This window comes from Hibiscus syriacus, unplaced genomic scaffold (genome assembly GCF_006381635.1).
Source record: "Hibiscus syriacus cultivar Baekdansim isolate YM2019G1 unplaced genomic scaffold, ASM638163v2 tig00110023_pilon, whole genome shotgun sequence".
Taxonomy (NCBI): Eukaryota; Viridiplantae; Streptophyta; class Magnoliopsida; order Malvales; family Malvaceae; genus Hibiscus; species Hibiscus syriacus.
Window position 1 is genome coordinate 10,175 of NW_024062570.1, and position 16,651 is coordinate 26,825.

At 37.2% G+C, this 16,651-nt stretch overlaps 1 pseudogene; it reads left to right on the top strand.

Moving 5' to 3' along the window:
* The first annotated feature begins 4,192 nt into the window (after positions 1–4,192).
* Positions 4,193–14,840, top strand: LOC120213525 (annotated as a pseudogene).
* The last annotated feature ends 1,811 nt before the right edge of the window (positions 14,841–16,651 follow it).

Below are 16,651 nucleotides of genomic sequence, written 5' to 3' on the forward strand. Positions count from 1 at the left end.
TACAAACACGAGCGTTGAGTGGAACATCATCATTTTTTTGGAGTGATCGTGAGGATTTGTGAGTGATTATTGGTAAGGTCCTTTCATCTTATTCAGCTATTAATTTTTCACTAACAATTCTCCCATCTTTCGAATGGATTACGGACAGCAAAGGAGGAATCCATTTCATACTCGTTTTCATGTGAATGATAAAGTATGCCTTGTAGCCATTGATGGTGGTAGTTTTGCAAATCTTGCAAGCACATACATGGTTGAGAAGTTGGGTCTTATAACATTCAAACATCCCAGTCCATATGTTTTGCAAGGATTAAATGAAGATGAAGAGTTAGAAGTCATAAAGCAAGTACTTGTGTCATTTTCAATTGGGAGATATGAAGATGAAGTCTTGTGTGATGTTATTTCTATGAATTCAAGCCATCTACTCCTCGGACGTCCTTGGCAGTTTGATAAACGAGCATTGTATGATGGGTTCTCCAACAAGTATTCATTCAAACACCAAGGGAGAAAGATCTTGTTGGTTCCAATGTGCCCAAATCAAGTCCATGAATGCCAAGTTATCGTCAAATCACGTATAGAGGAATGGAAGAAAACTAAAGCCATGAAGAAAGTTGAAAGAGAAGTTTCACGAGAGAAACAAATAACAGTGGAGGGAGATCAAATTGAAAATGAGAAAATTGATGTGAGAAACGTTGGATTCGAAAATGAGAAAGTTGAAAAGATTGAATTTGGGAGCAAAGGGGGAAGTACGTGTGGAAGAGAAAATGAAAAGATTACAAGTGAGGTTGTGGTTAAAAGATATGATGGAGTTGAACATGCACAATTCAAAGAAGAACATTGTGAGAAAACCAAGACATTTGGAGTTGAAAATGAGAGTGAAGATGAGTGTGTTGAAAAACATGAGCATGAAAGGAACGAATGCAAGGAGAATGAAGTTTTTCTTTATACTAATCAATTTTTTTCTTCTATTCATTCTTGAATTTGCAGGTTATTCCAAGGGACATTCAAGATGATTCAAGCATCATTTCTTTGAAATTCTAAAAGATGTGTCACTTGAAATTATAAAGAACATGTTCATTAACCTTCAAAGTACATTCACCTCATACTCAAGATCGAATGAACCTTATAGAAGGGAAGATTCAATGAACCTAACCATGGAGAACATTAAGAGTCCAAACTCATTCATTCATGAATTTAATCCTTTCCTTTCCTTTGATTCTAAATTATCTACTTCTAACTTTGTTCTATTTTTCATATTGTTGATTCAAAAGCAAAGACTTGAACATGTGAAGCATTTTGAGCAAAGAAAACGATGCAAGATGAGAATGAAAGAATTTCCATTCAAACGAACATCAAAGTTGTTCCCTTATGTACCAAGCATCGATTTGGGGACAAATCGCCTTAAAGAAGGGGGGGATGATGTGATCCTACCGACCACCAAGTTCAAACAAAACATGCTCACAACTTTGAAGTTTTTCCAAGATGATTCTAAGGGAGTCTTGCCTTATTTTATTATTTATTTACTCATTTATGCATTACATGTCACGTGAATATGTTTATCTTATTCTTAATTTTTTTCTTGAATATTATATGCTGTCATTTATATGTATAATATATGATATTCATGCATGACTCATTAATTCACATCTTTATATAACTCATTCAATCCATACGCATTCATAGTTAGCTCATTTGCATTCTAACATATTTGCATTCTAACATTGGTGGAAGAATGCACTCATATTTATAATAGCTCAATTCCTATCTAATTATTTGTTTACATACTTTGTCTAGGTACATTGGATGCTAAATAGACTAAAGGAAATTGAAGAGTTGGATGGACAGTTCACGTCAGTCAGATTGATCTTCATTTTTGAACATGTTCCAAGAATCTTTGGTTGATGAAGTCTTCTTAAGATTTAATGCCCTATCTCTTATCTTTCTAACGCACTTTTAATCGTATCAATCTGATATTGGGAGCCCAAGATATGCCCAGATTAATTAAGACAGTGCAGGCTGGAAATAAGTACGGGATTTACAACCAAATGAAGAGCCATGTTCACACCTGATGCATTTCCACCTTCATGAATCCATTTATGGCGTGTACAATCATACAATGAGGCTAAAGGACTTGTTCACATTCAAGGGAGATGGATGCATTATTTTCAAATTCATTCATCAAATCCAAGTGCATGAAGGGAGCCTATGAGTCACGTTCACACTTGGTACATGCATTCCAAAGGGGGCCGAACATACAATGAAACATTCCTCCAAATTCATTCAAGGAAATGAACCAACATGTTCACATCAAGAGAGGATGAATTCGGCTATGAAGATGTATTCACTTAAATGGATGAACATTCATTTATTCTATTAGTCCATGAACTTGCATAGGGGACGTACATTGTATCTACTTAAGGATGAACATTCATCCATGATGTTCAATCATTAAATCTTGTATGTGCATCCTAGACATATCTTAGGCCTATAAATAGCTTTCCATTTCATTTGTAACCCATCTCATCTCATATATAAAATTACTCTTGTGAGTTATTTCTCTTCAAAGTTCTTTGTGAACTTTATCGATTAAACAAGTGTAGTTCCTATACTTGTGGCGTCATTCCTTCCAAATTGATTCCTAAATTCCTAGATTAATATCTAGTGGGTTGAAGACACTATCACCACCCCTCAAGCAAGTTTGTGAAGACCGGGATTGTGCTCCTTAGCACTATTTCATCTTTGGCGTGTTTGAGATACAACATCACCACCATCTTCATTTCATCATCAACGTCATCAACATCCTTCATCAAGACCATCATCAATCCCATAATTCCGCAGCCATCTCTCTTTCATTTCTTTCTATTTCATTTCCTTTATTATATATTCATTTCTTAAGACCATTATTAATATCATTTCTTTCTTATATTATTTTGCAGCCCAAGCTTATTAATTCAAGGACATCAATACTTGTCAATCCTAGATCGGGACACAATAAGGCTATCTACTCTCTTCCATCAAAGCGTGTAGATTCGCCATACGTCACTACCATTTCGATTCCAATTTTTTTTATATTGTTGGTTCTTAGCTCCAAATAGCTAACGAGTCACAATCCGCTTTATCCTTACACACTTTGCCACAACAACACCATCTGCCACGACAACACCATTCATACTTCACCATCTATTTTCATTATCATCAAACCACAACAACCATCACTCTTCCATCACCTTCAACTTCCTCATTCTTTTCATTCCATCATTTCAATTATTATTTCATATCATTTCATTCTTATGTTTATATTTATGTAATTTCAAAGTTTAAGCTATCATTATGGGGTTTTTTTTACTAGAATCACGATCGGACATTCACATATATGACTCGAAACATATAATCAAGATCATATCATTTGGTATTAGAGCTAGTCGATTCAGTAAGCGTATCATTTTTCTCTCTTACGGGTCAATACAAAATCAAAAAAAAGGTCAAAAAGAAAAAGAAAAAAAGTTTAAAGAGGGAGGGAGTAATTCTTTTCATCTTTAAAGAAACAAAATATATTTACTTCATCTTTATATTCAATTGTTCAATTTTTGTTACCTTTGCTTACCATCTCTTTTCCTTGTAGCCAATTTCTTTTCACTATCGTTAGTACCAAACCATAATTGTTTCAGCCGAAGTCCACTAGACCTTGTAAGCCTTGAGAAAGTTCCCAAAAGGACTTGAAATCAAAGAACAAGTGGTAAAAGGCAAGAGTGATCATTAAGGGTAAAAGCCATCCCGAGTGAAACACGAGTGGGAGTGACTTTTCTTGGAGTGTTTGGTGAGGTTTTTTTTTTGTTGTGTGAGGTTATTGTTTTATTACTAATTATGTCTCATCATTCGGGAGACAATTCTCAAGTTACAGGTACCGTTGAACCAAACCTACAAATGCAAGCCATGGTGCGTGAATTGACTAGGATTTTGAGGGAAGAGTTGGAACCTCTCCATGAACGTATTGACCGTATTGAAGAAGAGCGTACTCAAGGATTTCGAGAGCAAGAAGATGTCAATCAATGAGGAAATGAAGAAGTGGAAAGACCAGAAGAAGATCGTGCATCACAACAAAGAATGGGAAATCGAGGTATAAGGCCCCAAAGGTTTCATCCATTAATGGATGATAATCTTGTTAATATCAAGATTTCCATTCCACCATTCTAAGGCAAGACGGATCCCGAGGCTTACTTAGTATGGGAAAAGAAGGTAGAGCACATCTTCGGGTGCCATGATTATTCCGAACTCAAGAAGGTAAAACTCGCTGCCCTTGAGTTTATGGATTATGCACTAATATGGTGGGATCAATTGACATCAAGTAGGAGACGCAATGGAGAACATCCTATCACTACATGGGATGAAATGAAAGCAGTGATGCGAAGGCGATTCATTCCAACCCACTACCATCGGGAGTTATTCAACTGTCTTCAAAACCTTTCACAAGGTAACCAAAGTGTTGAAGATTATCACAAAGAGATGGAGGTGGCCATGATTCGAGCCAACATCGATGAGGATCGAGAAGCCACAATGGCAAGATTCCTAGCGGGACTTAATCCGGACATTGCGAACATGGTTGAGTTGCAACATTATGTGGAGATGGAAGACATGGTGCATATGGCCATAAAGGTGGAAAAACAACTCAAAAGGAAGGGTGCCACACGATCTTATGGTAGTGCAACTTCAAAATGGGGGCAAAGTTCATACAAGAAGACTCCTCCATTGCCATCCCACGAAAGAGGAGGACCGCCCAAAGGAAGTAAGCCCATTGCCGAAACCAGCAAGGGTAAGACTGCCGCCACTCCAAATCGTTCTCGTGACATACAATGTTTTAAGTGTTTGGGGCGTGGACACATTGCAAGCCAATGTCCAAATCGCAACACCATGCTTCTTCGAGATGATGGAGAAGTTGAATCGGAATAAGAAGAGGATGAGAATGAAGATGCTACCATTGATATGGAAGAATTAGAGCATGCCGTGGATGGAGAGGTCCTTGTTGTCAAAAGGAGTCTAAACGTGCAATCCAATGGAGGAGATGAACAACGTGAAAATATCTTCCATATTCGCTGCCACGTTGGAGGAAAGGTATGCTTTGTTATTATTGATGGAGGTAGTTGCACTAATGTTGCTAGTACCTTAATGGTAGATACACTTGGCTTGGCAACAACAAAGCATCCAAAACCTTATAAACTGCAATGGCTCAACGATGGAGGAGAACTCAAGGTGACCAAGCAAGTTCGAATTGCTTTCTCCATAGGGAAGTACAAAGACAAGGTGTTATGTGATGTTGTACCAATACATGGAAGCCATTTACTACTTGGAAGGCCTTGGCAATTTGATAGGCGAGTGATCCATGATAGTTATACCAATCGGTATACATTCACCCATGAGGCAAGGAAGATCACTTTAGCTCCACTTTCACCAAAGCAAATACATGAAGACCAAATTCAATTGAGAGGAAAATTTGAAAAAGCCAAAGAGAGAGAGACCAAAATGGAGGTAAAAGCAAAAGACTGTGATCAAAATGAGGGAAGGAAAATTATCATTCTTTCTAAAGAAAGAGAGTTGAAAAAGTGTTTAATGACGACAAAGGAAGCACTTGTTCTCATGTACAAGGAAATTTTTTTTAACACTAACTGCCTTGATCAAAATTTGCCTGCTTTTGTTGTGTCTTTATTGCAGGAGTTTGATGACCTATTTCCGGAAGAAATACCAAGTGGGTTGCCACCTATTCGTGGCATAGAACATCAAATAGACTTTGTTCCTGGTGCCGTCATTCCAAACCGACCAGCATACCGAAGCAACCCCGAAGAAACTAAGGAATTGCAAAGGCAAGTATCTGAGTTGATGGAAAAAGGCTACGTGAGGGAAAGCCTTAGCCCATGTGTCGTGCCGGTTCTACTTGTGCCAAAGAAGGATGGAACTTGGCGCATGCGTGAGGATTGTCGAGCGGTAAACAAAATTACGGTAAAGTATCGTCACTCTATTCCTCGTTTAGATGACATGTTATATGAGCTTAGCGGTTCTAACCTCTTTTCCAAGATTGATCTTAAGAGTGGTTATGATGTGATCCTGACTAGCACCAGTTTTATCCATTATTTTATCACATCATGGACATTCTACCTTGTTGATTATAATGGATTTCTTCCTTATTTTATAATATATTTACTCATTTATGCATACATTTTCATGTTAAATGTAAAGGATATGGCAGTGCACCAGTTTTATCCAGTGGACAGTTCACGTCACCCATATTGATCACCATTTCTGGACATGTTCCAAGCATATTTGGGTAATAAAGTATTCTTAACATTTGTTTCAATATTTCTTAGATTTCCAACGCACTTTGAATCAAATCAGTCTGATATGTGGATCTCGAGATATGTTCAAATTACTGAAGACAGTGCATGCTGGAAATAAGTACGGGATTTGTAGCTATTCATCTCCTTCAATGGACTTATGCTTGAGAGGCCTTAATGGAGAACATGCCACATGTTAGGACAGTCTAGTGGAGCACTTATAAGACACATCCAGTTCACAAACAAGGCAGCAAGGTTTATTGGAGCATTACACACAATTGGTAACTTGTTGGGGCATTAAGGAAACATGACAACTCACCAACAACTCATGGCAGATTGTGGGGCAACTTGTGGAGGGAATTTCAGCTGGAAGTGCACAAATGACAACTCAACACCACCAGCCCTTGTTTTGTTAATTATCTACTCAAATTAAGATTGAAATGAAGACAATACACGCCCAAATTGCTGCTGCACATCCTACACGAAATTGCGCTACAAAACAGCCCATGTGCATGCCAACAAAGAAAGATGCTTGTCTCCACTTAACAACAACTTGAAGAATTCGGCCAAACACTTCTAAGTCCTATAAATAGGCTTTCATATTGCATTATAACAGGAGCTCATTATGATGAATTAAGTGAGATTATTCTCTTGTTTAAGTCCTTGTGACTTTTTATCGACCAAACAAGTAACTTGTTACTTGTGGCGTCAATTCCTTTCATTATGATAATTCTGGTTTCTATCTCTATATAGATAGTGGGTCAAATTCCTTGTTACCACCCCTTAGAATGATTTGTAAGGCTGGGTCTTTGCTCTTTATAGCACTGGTTCTTCCTTGGTTATTCTAAGATACTATCCATTCCTTATTTACCATCCCTTATTGGAGCAATATAAAGTCTGGGTCTTTGTTCTTTAACATTGGTTCTTCTTTGAGTCTTCCTTAAGATACTATCATATTTACCATTCCGTTAAATCGTTAACTATTTCATAACCACAACCAAACGTCTTCCGCTACCATCCCTTAAAACGACCATTTACCATAACATTTACCACCTTAAGCTATCCATTTGTTACCATTTATTTTATGCAGGTTGTTTTGCTTCTTTCCTATATCCACAATAATTCGATAAGGCAGATCGGATCGTATCATATGGTATCAGAGCCTTGGTGGAAGAAGCAACTTGCAACAGAAACAAAAAAAAAATACACTAAAGAGAAGTCACCCTTCGATTTGAGGACAAATCGCCCAAAAGAAGGGGAGAATGATGTGATCCTGACTAGCACCAGTTTTATCCATTATTTTATCACATCATGGACATTCTACCTTGTTGATTATAATGGATTTCTTCCTTATTTTATAATATATTTACTCATTTATGCATACATTTTCATGTTAAATGTAAAGGATATGGCAGTGCACCAGTTTTATCCAGTGGACAGTTCACGTCACCCATATTGATCACCATTTCTGGACATGTTCCAAGCATATTTGGGTAATAAAGTATTCTTAACATTTGTTTCAATATTTCTTAGATTTCCAACGCACTTTGAATCAAATCAGTCTGATATGTGGATCTCGAGATATGTTCAAATTACTGAAGACAGTGCATGCTGGAAATAAGTACGGGATTTGTAGCTATTCATCTCCTTCAATGGACTTATGCTTGAGAGGCCTTAATGGAGAACATGCCACATGTTAGGACAGTCTAGTGGAGCACTTATAAGACACATCCAGTTCACAAACAAGGCAGCAAGGTTTATTGGAGCATTACACACAATTGGTAACTTGTTGGGGCATTAAGGAAACATGACAACTCACCAACAACTCATGGCAGATTGTGGGGCAACTTGTGGAGGGAATTTCAGCTGGAAGTGCACAAATGACAACTCAACACCACCAGCCCTTGTTTTGTTAATTATCTACTCAAATTAAGATTGAAATGAAGACAATACACGCCCAAATTGCTGCTGCACATCCTACACGAAATTGCGCTACAAAACAGCCCATGTGCATGCCAACAAAGCAAGATGCTTGTCTCCACTTAACAACAACTTGAAGAATTCGGCCAAACACTTCTAAGTCCTCTAAATAGGCTTTCATATTGCATTATAACAGGAGCTCATTATGATGAATTAAGTGAGATTATTCTCTTGTTTAAGTCCTTGTGACTTTTTATCGACCAAACAAGTAACTTGTTACTTGTGGCGTCAATTCCTTTCATTATGATAATTCTGGTTTCTATCTCTATATAGATAGTGGGTCAAATTCCTTGTTACCACCCCTTAGAATGATTTGTAAGGCTGGGTCTTTGCTCTTTATAGCACTGGTTCTTCCTTGGTTATTCTAAGATACTATCCATTCCTTATTTACCATCCCTTATTGGAGCAATATAAAGTCTGGGTCTTTGTTCTTTAACATTGGTTCTTCTTTGAGTCTTCCTTAAGATACTATCATATTTACCATTCCGTTAAATTGTTAACTATTTCATAACCACAACCAAACGTCTTCCGCTACCATCCCTTAAAACGACCATTTACCATAACATTTACCACCTTAAGCTATCCATTTGTTACCATTTATTTTATGCAGGTTGTTTTGCTTCTTTCCTATATCCACAATAATTCGATAAGGCAGATCGGATCGTATCAGGTTACCACCAAATACGAATGCGGGAAGGTGATGAGTGGAAAATAGCATTCAAAACGAAGCAAGGTCTTTATGAGTGGTTGGTTATGCCTTTTGGCTTAACTAATGCACCAAGCACATTTATGAGGTTAATGAATCATGTTCTTAGGCCATTATTGGGTAAGTTTTGTGTGGTTTATTTTGATGACATTCTAATATATAGTAAAACCATGGAAAAACATGTTCAACATTTGAGGTCAGTTTTACTTATTTTGAGGAAGGAAAAATTGTTTGCTAATTTACAAAAATGTACGTTTTGTTCTGACATGGTTGTTTTCCTAGGTTTCATTGTGAGTTCTGAAGGTTTGGAGGTTGACAAAGAGAAGGTTAAAGCTATTGAAGAGTGGCCACGACCAACAAGCATTTCTCAAGTTAGGAGCTTCCATGGACTTGCAAGTTTTTATCGGAGATTCGTCCCAAACTTCAGCACCATAGCCGCCCCACTAACAAGTGTTATTAAGAAGAATTCTAAATTCTTTTGGGGGGAAGATCAAGAGAAGTCCTTTAATAGAATTAAAGATTGTTTAATACATGCCCCTTTACTTGCTCTACCTGATTTTAATTTAACTTTTGAAATTGAATGTGATGCATCAGGTGTAGGAATTAGAGCAGTCTTGTCTCAAGGTGGACGTCCTATAGCCTATTTTAGTGAGAAATTAAGTGGAGCTACGGTTAACTATCCTACCTACAACAAAGAGATGTATGCTCTTGTGAGGGCAATGGAAACATGGCAACACTACCTTTGGCCTAAGGAGTTCATCATTCACACCGATCATGAGGCGTTGAAACATATTCAGGGGCAGCATAAACTCAACAAAAGGCATGCCAAATGGGTAGAGTTTCTTGAAACTTTTCCATATGTTATCAAGTACAAGAAAGGTAAGGAGAATATAGTTGCCGATGCATTGTCACGAAGGTATGTTCTTTTAAACACTTTGGAATCTAAGTTTTTGGGTTTTACTTTTATTAAAGACTTATATGTTTCTGACTCTGATTTTGGGGAAATTTATAAAGCTTGTGAGAAAGGGACGATTGATAAATACTTTAAGCATGATGGTTTTCTATTCAAGGAAGGGAGATTATGCGTCCCTCAAGGTTCCATGCGAGAATTGCTCACTAAGGAAGCCCATAGAGGAGGATTAATGGGACATTTTGGGATAGCAAAGACTTTGGCTATACTTCAAGAACATCTATATTGGCCCAAAATGAAACGAGATGTGGAAAGGTTATGTGAGCGTTGCATTACTTGCAAGAAGGCCAAATCTAAAGTCATGCCACATGGACTTTACACACCACTACCCATACCGGAAGCACCATGGATGGATATTTCAATGGATTTTGTGCTAGGGCTTCCTCGCACAAGAACAACAAAGACTCCATCTTTGTAGTTGTTGATAGATTTTCCAAAATGGCTCATTTCATTCCCTGTGACAAAACTAATGATGCCTCACATATTGCTACTTTGTTTTTCAGGGAAATTTTAAGGCTACATGGTATACCAAGAACTATTGTGTTTGATCAAGATGTGAAGTTCTTAATCCACTTTTGGAGAGCCCTATGGAGTAAGATTGGTACTAAGTTACTATTCTCCACCACTTGCCACCCTCAAACGGATGGTCAAACTGAAGTGTTGAATCGAGTACTTTCCATGTTACTTCGATCTATCATTCGGAAGAATTTGAGAACATGGGAGGAGAGTTTACCACATGTGGAGTTTGCATACAACCGTTCAATCCATACTACTACGGGGCGTACGCCTTTCGAAGTGGTGTATGGGTTTAATCCATTAACACCGATAGACTTGTTACCATTACATGCTGATCAAATTGTGAATAAAGATAGACTTAACAAAGCTGAGTTTGTTAAGAAGCTTCATCAACAAGTAAGGGAGAACATTGAAAAACGAACTAAGCAATACGAGAAGCAAGCAAATAAGGGTCGTAAGCGAATTACTTTTGAGCCAGGGGATTGGGTGTGGCTGCACATGAGGAAATAAAGGTTTTCGGCACAACGAAAGTCCAAATTACTGCCTCGGGGAGATGGACCATTCCAAATAGTTAAGAAGATCAATGAAAACGCCTATCAATTAGATCTTCCAGGTGATTTTAATGTCAGTGCAACCTTCAATGTTGCTGACTTGTCTCCTTATGATATAGGTGATGATTTGGGGACAAATCGCTTTAAAGAGGGAGGGACTGATATGATAACCAATAGCAAAGACCCGGAGAAGTACCCAAGTGGCCCCATCACACGAGCAAGGGCTAAAGAATTTCAAGAAGCTATGGAGAGTATGTTTACATCACGTTTGGAACGTGATGAAAAAGGAATAATAAGGGAGGAATACTTTACTTTGCTTATACATGAATTTGCATGAGAATTTAAAGTTTGCATAACATTCATTGCATTTAATAAGTGTGTTGTTCATTCAAGCATGCATTGCATTTAAATCATCTAGTTCATTCATCAAATTAGTTCTTTTATTATATTAACTCTTAATTGTTTCATGCATGTTTTCAATGAAATATTGAATAAAGTTCACCTTTGTGTCTAGGTGCATGAGAGAAGTTAAATGGTTTCATCATATGCAAGAATGTCAGTCAGAGTGTCTAGCTTACCTTGAAGCTAGTTCATCTCTAGGCTGCCCGTGGACTTCAAGACATCATCCTATGGTTGCAACCTCACCAAAGCATTGTAAGAAGACCCATGTGCATTCATGTAGGCTGCCATGTGCATCATTCAAGCGTGTGCACTCCATGTGACATCAAATAGGAGCCAAAACACCAAGGGATTCTTCCTATTCGGCCAAAGACTCCTTCCTCTCCATTTTGGTGCCCAAATGACTTCCAAAAGCATTCAAAACATCCTTAGGCCGAACCAACACCTTACCATTCGGCCAAGAGCATGTATATGCATTAAAATCATGTATTTTCATTAAAAAAATCATGTATTTTCAAAGGGGTTTCATCTATAGCCGAACCATCATATACCTATTCGGCCGAAACCCTTTGAAAATTATAAATAGGCTTTGGCATTTCATTTGTAGACCATCTCATCTCTTATATAAAAATTACTCTTGTGAGTTATTTCTCTTCAAAGTTCTTTGTGAACTTTATCGATTAAACAAGTATAATTCCTATACTTGTGGTGTCATTCCTTCCATATTGATTCCTAAATTCCTAGATTAATATCTAGTGGGTTGAAGACACTATTACCACCCCTCAAACAAGTCTGTGAAGACCGGGATTGTGCTCCTTAGCATTATTTCATCTTTGGCGTGTTTGAGATGAGATACAACAACAACACCATCTCCATTTCATCATCAACACCATCATCTTCATCCGTCAAAACCATCAATTCCACAGCCATCTCTATCCTTTCTTTATTTCATTTCATTCCTTATCTTTATCATTTCATTAATTTTCCTTTATTAATCATATTGATGTAAGGCTAACCAGGCTTCTGCAATAATGGAGAAGTTGGTAACCTTGTTTGATGTGATCCTGACTAGCACCAGTTTTATACATTATTTTATCACATCATGGATGTTCTACCTTGTTGATTATAAGGGAGTTCTTCTTTATTTTATTATATATTTACTCATTAATGCATACATTTTCATGTTAAATGTAAAGGATATGGCAGTGCACCTGTTTTATCCAGTGGACAGATCACGTCACCCATATTTTCATTATCCATATCATTACCACAACCAATTCTTCCGCTACCATCTCTTAAACGACAATTTACCATCCTGTTTACCATTTAATCTATCCGTTTGTTACCTTTATCTTATGCAGGTTGTTTTGCTTCCTTCTTAGATCCACAATCAATCGATAAGGCAGATCAGATCGTATCATTTGGTATCAGAGTCTTGGTGGAAGAAGCAACGTGCAACAGAAACAAAAATAAAAATAAATACACTAAAGAGAAGTCACCCTTCGATTTGAGGACAAATCGCCCAAAAGAAGGGGAGAATGATGTGATCCTGACTAGCACCAGTTTTATCCATTATTTTATCACATCATGGACGTTCTACCTTGTTGGTTATAAGGGAGTTCTTCCTTATTTCATCATTTATTTACTCTTTTATGCATATGTTGTATCTTCTTCTTAGGATATGTTCATCATATGATATCATTCTGATGTAAGGCTAACCAGGCTTCTTCAATAATGGAGAATATGGCAACCTTGTTATTTCCCGATCTAGGAGAGACACCAAATGCTACACCTTGAATTGAAAAATAATCTGCACAAAGAAGAATGATTGGTTAAGTAAATGAGTAATTAAGAAAGGAAATGGAAATAGTTGAAATGGATAGAATAGTTATCAAAGAAGGGCTGCGGAAGTGTTGTAGAATGATTCTTCAAGTGATGATGTATTCGGCCTCCAATGGTGGTGATGGACGAATGCCTTGTTGAGGATGAAGGATAATTCAAAGATGAAGAAATGGAAATTTAGAAGTTGGTGATAATATATGCGTGATATGGTGATGGAAGATTGTATCTTATAAAACTAAGAAGGAACCAATGCTATAAAGAGCACAGACCCGTTTCTTATAAGTTTTATAAGGGATGGTAGTAGGAACTTTGACCCGCTAGTTATAAAAAAATAGGAACCAGAAGTATCAAGGTGAAGGAATGATGCCACAAACTTTAGAAAAGCTTGCTTAATCGATATAGTTCTAAAAAGAACTTGAAGAGAGAAATATCTCACAAAGAGTTTTTAATTGATCAAAGGGTTCCCTTTAAAAATGAATGCCAAAGCCTATTTATAGATTTGTAAAGGCTTGGCCGAATAGATATATGTCGTTTCGGAAAAGTACATGTCTTAAAACGAAAATAAATGATGCTTGGATGAGGGGAGATGTCTTTGGCCGAATGGTTCCCTTGTCTGTTCATCTTGGTGCCAATTTGAAACAAGATGATGCTTTGGCCGAATGGTTAGAAGCCTCTTCATTTTGGCACCCATTTCATCCACATGCATGGCACATGTGTGGGCTGTTCATGAGGCACTCACATGGGTGGCATAGGGGTTTATGGTGTGGCTTCTTCTTGGCGTGAATTTGAGCAGCAATTTAGGCATGACTTGGCATCAAACTTGCATCTAGGTGACATGGCATCAATGGGGCAACAACTATTTATGAAAGGTCACATTTGTGGAAGACAACCTTTCATCATTTGAGCTACTTCCCATGTGTTTGAGCTGAAGATGAGCTGGCCATAGATGCAATACATGTCAATGAGTCTTAGGACAGCTCCTTGTGAAAGGGCACTTCTCGGATTGGAAACTCTTCGCGAAAAGGGCTACGTGAGGGAAAGCCTTAGCCCATGTGTCGTGCCGGTTCTACTTGTGCCAAAGAAGGATGGAACTTGGCGCATGTGTGAGGATTGTAGAGTGGTAAACAAAATTACGGTAAAGTATCGTCACTCTATTCCTCGTTTAGATGACATGTTAGATGAGCTTAGCGGTTCTAACCTCTTTTCCAAGGTTGATCTTAAGAGTGGTTACCACCAAATACGAATGCGGGAAGGTGATGAGTGGAAAATAGCATTCAAAACGAAGCAAGGTCTTTATGAGTGGTTGGTTATGCCTTTTGGCTTAACTAATGCACCAAGCACATTTATGAGGTTAATGAATCATGTTCTTAGGCCATTATTGGGTAAGTTTTGTGTGGTTTATTTTGATGACATTCTAATATATAGTAAAACCATGGAAGAACATGTTCAACATTTGAGGTCAGTTTTACTTATTTTGAGGAAGGAAAAATTGTTTGCTAATTTACAAAAATGTACGTTTTGTACTGACAGGGTTGTTTTCCAGGGTTTCATTGTGAGTTCTGAAGGTTTGGAGGTTGACAAAGAGAAGGTTAAAGCTATTGAAGAGTGGCCACGACCAACAAGCATTTCTCAAGTTAGGAGCTTCCATGGACTTGCAAGTTTTTATCGGAGATTCGTCCCAAACTTCAGCACCATAGCCGCCCCACTAACAAGTGTTATTAAGAAGAATTCTAAATTCTTTTGGGGGGAAGATCAAGAGAAGTCCTTTAATAGAATTAAAGATTGTTTAATACATGCCCCTTTACTTGCTCTACCTGATTTTAATTTAAAGATGTGAACTATAGGTTATAATAATAACTCATGCATCATATGATAATGAATGAATATTATTATTATAACTATAGATTATATGCATGAATATCAATCAATGATGCAAACCATAGGACATAATGAATGAATGCACATGTTATGATAATTCAAGCATAGTCTAATATGAAAATGTATGCTCATAATAATATATAGTGCATAAATAGTAAATATAATATAAAGTAAGGTAGAACTCCCTTATATTGAGCTTGATGGATTTTTAATGATGTGAGTATGTAATGCAGAAAGTTGGTGCGGGACAGGATCACATCATCCTCCCCTTCTTTTATGCGATTTGTCCTCAAATCAAAATGTGACTTCTCCAAATTGTACACCCCTTCAATCATTGTTGATTTGTATTCTAAATATATCCATTCAATAGTAACTTGTTCAAGACATTCCCTTTCGAAAAGATCTATGAAAGGATCCTTTGTGAAAAGTGATGAACCTTGAATAAGTATCTTGAACCTCCTTGTCCTGAAAAGAAAGAAAACTTTCATAAGGGAATTATGAATCATTGTTAGGTTAAAAGTATACTCCCTGTTCACATCTTTTGGATGACCAAGAGTGATGTCTTTTGAATCGAAAGAGATGTTGCTTTGAACGTTCATAACTTTTGGCATTCTAAAAGACACATTCTTTGGTCCTCCAAAGATCATGTCTGATACATGCATCACAAGGCTCACATCAAAGGAAGAAGTAATAACTCTTCCAAATGATCCACTCGTCCAAGCATTGGAAAAGAAGATCAGAACAGAAGCAGAATTACGACGACTTTTTGAATGGGATCCTGATCTTATTTAGTCAATATGTCTTCTGAAGATACGACCGTCTGTCTCTTATCTTTCTAACGGTTCTTGAATCGCATCAATCCGATATCGGGAACTCAAGATATGACTATTTTACTGAAGACGGTGCATGCAGAAAATCCTATACGGGATTAATACGGGATTTTGTAAATATTACGAATTTTCAATATTTTTATTGATTATTTGTAATATAACTTAATATAGGATGATGCATTATCTTTTAGGGTTAGATTTATTATTTTATTAGGAATTAAGGTTGGGTTAAAAATATTATCTTTAGTTATTATTATTTTATTAGGAATTAGAGTTAAGATATATTTAGTTTATTATTATTTTATTCATTAGTTATTTAGGACCTTTAGAACTCAGCCCCTATATAAAGGAGGCTTCATTAAACTTTGTAACACAAGATTTCTTTGATCAATAATACAACAAGAGTTTGTTTTTGCAAGTGCTGATTGCCTTGTGCCTTCGAAGCTTCTTCTCCTGGAGTTCTTTCAAGTTCTTGTGAGGGAGATTAATCTTCACACTCCAATTTGCCTTTTCATCGTGACTAGGAGGGTTGGTTAGAGCCATTTATCGTGTTTGCCTTTTCATTGCGACTAGGAGGGCTCGATAGGACACTTATCCATCTATTTTTCCACAAATCCATCCGCACCATCAATCATCTTTACCGTTCACCTTCATAAGGG